Source organism: Pyrgilauda ruficollis, unplaced genomic scaffold (assembly GCF_017590135.1).
Source record: "Pyrgilauda ruficollis isolate IOZ18807 unplaced genomic scaffold, ASM1759013v1 scaffold35, whole genome shotgun sequence".
NCBI lineage: Eukaryota > Metazoa > Chordata > Aves > Passeriformes > Passeridae > Pyrgilauda > Pyrgilauda ruficollis.
In genome coordinates this window covers 7,518,926-7,525,734 of record NW_024524934.1, presented here as the reverse complement: position 1 = coordinate 7,525,734, position 6,809 = coordinate 7,518,926, and the positions used below count along the sequence as shown (strand labels likewise).

General features: G+C 41.0%; 1 protein-coding gene across 1 annotated transcript in view; it reads right to left on the bottom strand.

The window, feature by feature from the left end:
• Positions 1-732: 732 nt before the first annotated feature.
• Positions 733-6,809, bottom strand: part of RNF144B (ring finger protein 144B) — a 52,581-nt gene continuing 46,504 nt past the window's right edge. The window contains exon 9 of the mRNA XM_041475404.1: positions 733-6,212. The gene's annotated coding sequence lies outside the window, so the exon portion shown is untranslated. The remainder of the gene's footprint in view (positions 6,213-6,809) is intronic.

Below are 6,809 nucleotides of genomic sequence, written 5' to 3'. Positions count from 1 at the left end.
GTGACAATGGTGGTATTCTCCTCAACCTCCATCCTGAAAACATGTTCTCTGAGGCAAAACTATCCAGACCTTTCAGATAATGTATTCAGGTGAAAAGCCCCAGAGATGACACACAGGGTTTCAAAGATGTGTCAGCCAGTTGGAAAATCCTACCTTCAGATGCTGAGTAATTGTAGCTAAGCTAGAAATATTTAACGGTAAACATCGCCTTCCTGTGTGATGCTTGGAACCACAGCTGTGATTGTCTCTTGTAAGCACTGCAGGATGTGGGAGTTTATAAGGAGCATGGATGTCTGAAAGTGCACAGCAGGATGTAACCTCCCATCAGATCCTTTGGAAACTCAGAGCAGGAGGCCCCATTCTGCTGCAAGGAGAGGCAGGGCTGAGGGAGCAGTGAAGAGAAAGGGGGCTCTGAAGCAGCAGACTTTGCTTTGTGCAGCCTGCCACACAACCCACATCCACTTCCTGGGGTAGCTCCAGCTCCTGGTAGCTCCCAAGCCAGAGTCTCCACCAGACTTTGCAGGGGAACAGATCTTTAGTAATCCTGCATCCCACCTATGGAGAGCAAACACCACCGCTGTCTGCACACCATTGCAGCAGCTCCCAGGGCTAATCCAGAGTCTGCCCCATACTCTTTAAAAGGATTTAAATGTCAATTATTCTTGAGAAAGTAAATAACAGTCAAAACTCTTAATCCCAGCTTTTTTACCTTATTTTATCCTCAAAATTTCCATTAAGCACATCTGATGTATTCAAATTCTTTCCATAAATTTTCTATGCTATCTTTTTAAATGCAGTTGAAGATTACAAGAAAATGAGACAATGTCTTTACACTGATTTTTTAATGTTGTACATATTGCATTTTATAACATCAGAAGAAAAAAAAACCCCAAAGTAAACCTTAAAGACAGAAAATAAATATAATTTTTGTGAATATATGCAGAGAGAGAGTGCAAAAAACTGCATCTGTAAAACATTTAAATGCTGAATCATACCACAAAAAAAAATTTACAAAAGCACTTATTTCTTTATACATGTCAGCTTTCTTTTTATAAACACAAAAATATTTTAACAAATCTTACAAAGATCAAACCCTTTTGCCCTTCACCAGAAGAAAAGTGGTGAAGAAAGTGTATTACCTGGAGGAAAAGAAAAAGCCCAAAAAACCAGATAAACAGAATGTAAAATCTGCGAGGGGCAGGACAGGGGTCTGTGGCCGCTGCTGGTTCATGCCACACACACAAACACACCCAGTGTCAGACCTGGACACTTCCAAGTGCACACATTTAAAACACAGGCTTTTTTTCAGAAATAAGCAATGCTGGGGCAGTCAAAAGAGCTCTCACACAGTGACCCTCGGTGCCTGTGATGCCAATACCAACGTACGGAACAGTTCTGCTTCTTTTCATTCCCAAGCCTTGCTCATTAGGTAATAGTAAATGATCAGACCAGCTGAGCTTCAAATAGCTCATGTGAACTGAAGCTTCTGTGAGCTGGTGACACTTGAAGGCTCAATTGGCCGAGTCCCTCGTGCACCACATCCACCACATCCTGCACGGGCCCCAGGAAGCCGTAAAGCTCAGGTACCTTCTTGAAACTCACTGCACACATGCTGCAGCATTGCACATTCAACCTGTCTGGGATCTCCCGGCACATGGCCACCAGAAGCTGCAGTTCTGTCTGGACATCCAGAAGGCATAAGCAAATTACTGACATCCTTAATTTTCATCCAAGAAAAGATAAAGTTTCTTTGGAAGAAGGGAGAAGAATGCGGTTGTGTCCTCGAAAGAGCTGGTGGATCTTGTCAATCATTATCACCTTTTATAGCTCAGATTGCAATGGTCAATAAAATTCATTGCTAGGAAATTTCCTTTCCAAACAACAGAGATTTGCTGGATTCAAAGAACTAACTTGAGGGATCACAAAAAAACCTCTGATATAACTACAAAATAGTAGGAAACATTTACTGTGGACTGCACCGTATCATACAAATTTACTTTGCAGGTACACCATGACCTTCTCTATGGGAAGCAGAAGAAAAAAGCCTTCCAGTATGAATGCAATTAAAATAAATATCATATGATAAAGGTAATGATACTTCATCCTTAGTATTTCATAATTATTAATTATAAATTATATTTGCATTGCATAAATTATAATAATAAATTATAAAACCACATTGGTTATGAGAAACTTGAGTGTCATGACACAAGACAGACCTTTGGGCTTCCTGTTCAGCAACATCATTCAGCTCTCACTTCATTACTTTGCTAACTAGAGGACAAATTAAAATGAGACTGAAGTTCTCCAGAGTCTTAGCAGTGAGTTAACCTTCCAGAAGACTGCAGAAGAACCAACTCTTGCTGTTCCAGGAAAGGTAAATTTTCACATCTTTATTTTGAGCCACGTAAATTATGATCTCATCCTACACACTCATGTGTGAAAGATGTCTGACAACTGTTTTATAACTAGCACACTCTGTTCAACTGCCTCAGCATATGTGTAAGATTATCTTCCTGGGTAAGTATACCCTAGAAAGCCTCCAGAGAGTTTGAATTCTTAAATTATGAATCTACACAAAATAAATATTTTTGATTTATATAATAAAAATATGCATACAGGATGTAGGGGTTTGGGGTTTTTTTTCCCCCAGTACATTTCCAAAGAAGTCTGCTTAACAACAGAAGCATCTCTTCTGTGAAGATCAAAAGCTGTATGGCTCCCTTATCTATGAGCTCTAACAAAGCAGCCCTTATTTAGATGTTACAAGAGAACTTCTTAAGTCTCAATAAGTTTTTCTAAACAAGCCAAATCTGGAATTTCTAACTTTGGTCAGGTAACTCAGCATCAAATTTCTTTTTAAAACCTGGGAGAAAATGACTGGAAGATTTTTATCCTCATACAAAGAAATCTACTAGCTTTGCTCTAAGACTCTTTGGCCTGAAATACAGGATGAAAAATAAGATCATAAAAGGAATTAGTTTGAGAAAGAATGACTGGGAGAAGGAGATTACAGTGCAAAACAGATTTCAAAATTTTAAAGCAGCAGGCACTACAGCACAACCACCCATTGTGGTACCAAAAAATGGAGTGGCCAAAAGTTGATTTTATTGTTCCATTGTGGAAATGCAGTTGTACCTGTCCACTTGTATTTATTTCTTCATGCAAATATGGAGGCAATGTCCAGTTTCTCTTAGTTCATTCAAGTAAACTTTGTGTACATTTTAAACATATCTTTGGACTTCATGCTCTGCTACTGGACAGACAACAAGATGTAGCATTTAGCATCATTAAAGCATTGAGAAACATTCATTATTGTTGCCCCTTCTGCCCTTCTTTGGGGTAAGTAACCCCATGCACCAAAAATAAACCATCACCTACTGAAGGGCAGTACTGAGCACCCAGTATAGCTCTGGAATAAATACTACAGAGATGCACTTATGCTGCAGCATGACAAAAATCTTCTTTCTATTAAGAGATGGATTTGGGAGCAGGTAGCATCATGTTCATTTTAATACAAGAACATGGAATGCCAAATGGGATCTTCAGCTGTATTTGACACATATCCAGTGACTGATGGGAAATGATGTGATATGTGTCCATGGAGATTTGTGGCCAGATGCAGTACAGATCCAGATTTCTAGCAGCGCTCTCTTAAGTTTAGGAACTGACCTTTTAACACCTAGAGCCCAATTTTCACTAGGTCTGAACACTCCTGGTTCAGAAGGAATGGAGTACTTTCCAGTTCTGTTCTCCAAGAGAGACATCTGTGAAAGCTCTCCATGTAACATTAAAGGCCCCAAATCCCCAAGGTGTCTCTCAGTGGTTAAAGGCCCAAGAACAAACTGGTGATGAGTCCAGGGTGGGCAACTGCTCCTGTGTGGTACCTGCACTGCCACAGCCCTAAGCTCTCCCCTGGCTGCTGCCCCCACACCACAGGGGCAAGAAGAGAGATGGGAAGAGCAGTGAAGCCTGGTAGCTGGTGATGTGCACCAACTGCATCCCTCAGAGGGAGTTCAGGAGAGTGGATTTACAGATATCTTGATTAAGAAGAGTCAGATGTAGTCAGAGTCCTGTCTTTTTTCGTTCTCCCTAATTATTACTAGTATTATTTGTCATGCTTTCAATAAATCTTTTTAAAGTGACTTTAATGTTTCTTACAAAATTAGCAAACAAACCAAAGCAACACAAAAGCAAAAGCCAACACTGTAAAAAGATTCCTGCTAAAATGTTTCTCTGAAAACTCTGTGAGCTTAGCCAGTTGGTGCAAAATAGCTGCCTTCTGGAAAACAAAGCAACAGGGCTTTCCTCCTCCCAGCACTTCAGCGCAGGTAATGCTTGACTCGGCCAGGCCAGGGTCTACTTAATGCACATGCTCAAGTATTCCCATGCAATGAAAAGCCAGGACACGTGGAGTACTGAACATGGCCTTTAAAAAAAAATAATTGTTGCAAAGCTTTAATTTTAAGCTCTTAAGATGTCTAGAGCTTCTTTCTTGGTCCATTTGTTGCACCTACACAGCCAAAGGAAGGGGTGCCTGTAGCTCGTGTTCTCCTTATCCAGTTTTTGTGTAAAGACTTCCAGCAAAAGCCTGGGCTACCAATACACATCTAGATTTCTTAGATGCCAGGCTGTGTTAACTCCTGCATGATTAATTTATACCAGTTTTGGTACGCCCACCAGGCACTTAAACTGGTGCAAGAGAGCTGCCTTCAGCCGCATTTCTTTAGCAGAGGGAGAACCTGACAGTTTCATTAACACAACAGTATTAATGAAAAAAAATCTGCCACCCTCATTCCAATAGGCATTTAGCAAAAACAGGCCAACAGAAGGAGGAAGAGGACAAGGAAAGAAATCAGACGAGCAAAAGATGCATCAGTCATGGGTAAGATCACAAAACATGAGAAATGCTCACATTTTTACATGCAAAGGATATTGGTACATTGCAATGCTGGTTATGGTTAAACAGACTATACAGTTCCTACATCTTTGTCCTTGAGACTTTGTTAAAGTAAGACTTGCAACTTCAAGTTCATAAATAAAATGGAAATGACAGCAGTGCCATAAAAACGTAGGTAGAAAAATAGTGCAAAGCCAAGGGCTGGACACTTTAATCTGTCACAAGTACCCCAAAGCACTACCATTAGTGCTCTTCAAGAAAACACATACAGAAAACATTCTTTATTTATTATAAATGGCAGTTGCCTGCATTGCACTTTGTATTTAGAATGTACTGTCTACCGTTCTGCTTCCCTTCAAAGCTGAGGATGAAGAATAAATACAGCCTTTCACACTGGCGAGCACTGCCTGCCCTCCAGCCACAACTGGTAGCAAAGTCAGACAGTATTTATAAAAGAAATCAATTAAAAAGTAAAACAGACAGTATCATTTAAGGCCTCTGTCCTTGCTAGTCTGCTCAACAGACTACACTTTCTCAAAAGAAGAAATCCTGCCACTTTTGTTACAGTAACCAGAGAGCGAAGTTAAACAGAAAAAAGGTCACATTTACAGCTGCCAAGAAGGCAAAGTTCCTGAGGCTCGGCCAAACACCACAAGCAGACAGCACTCACAGCAGCCTCGCAGCACTCCCCGCTGACCCGCGCCGTGTGCTCGGAGAGGAGCAGCCGGGCGGAGCGCGAGCCCGACACCACGCTCGGGCTGAGCATCTCCTTCAAACCTTGCAGCCCTTATGGAAAGGGGTTTGGAATTACAACCAATTATACAGTGCAAACTTGAATCTGTTCCCACAGATATAGAATGCACAGACGGGAGTCCAGAACAAAAGCGCCACCGGCCCCGGTTATGAGGAGCACCATCCATTAAGGAAATAAACTCCAGGGAGTAGAGTCTGATCTCAGCTACTCCTGACTGAAGAGCTGCAGTAATTCCAGCTCTTCAGTGAGCTTTCAGTGAACTTATACAGGTGTAACTGATATCAGGGTTTGAATTGGTTTGACGGTGAGGCACCAAATTAAAATGAAGCACTTATTAACTGACAGCCTTCCAGATTTAGAGTAACTAAAAAATATCAGTAACAGAGTTTGTTAACCTTGAGCAGGACAAAAGAAATACCCACCAATGGACGGAGGTCACATTTACACAGCATTTCTCAAGTATTCCCTTCAGCAGGTCCATAAGGTTTTGAAGAAGGGCTTGGCTTAGTCTGGTTTCAGTAACTTTTTAACAGGGCTCTTGCTGCCAACCCATGTAAACTGTTAAAAAAAATACACTGATTGCCCATAGGTACTTGGTATATCTGCGCCCATGCCGCCACTCTGCACACACTCAACCAGGATCTCAACGCTCTGCACAAAATGGGAATTGCATCACAGTCTTTCTTACAATATTACCTTCACTGTGAAGTTGGCTACACCCAGGGTATTGACTAAAGGCATGCCCAATGATAGGGAAATATGCATATTCCCAATATTTCATGGTAGATATGTCATGTTTGATGTGAGAAAAATAGCAACTTTCTCAAGGTAGTCCAGTCTCTCAAAAGAGATCCCTATCTTAGATACAGTTTTGTTGTTTTTTTACTCCTGTAGTTGAGATCAATGATAAAAATCAAATGGATTTCAATGTTGAAAGAAATGCCATGGCAGCCAATTGACAGGAAACTACCCAACAAATTTTTCTCAATGGTTTGTTACATTTAACTGGACACAAGCTATCAGACAGAAGAACCCAATCAGGCTTTTCCCTCTCCCTCTTTCACAAAAGACCCAAAACTTTCTGAGAAATCTGAGTGTCACCAAGAACCAACAGCAAGCACGACAGTAATGACTGAATCTGCAAAGACAGAGTAA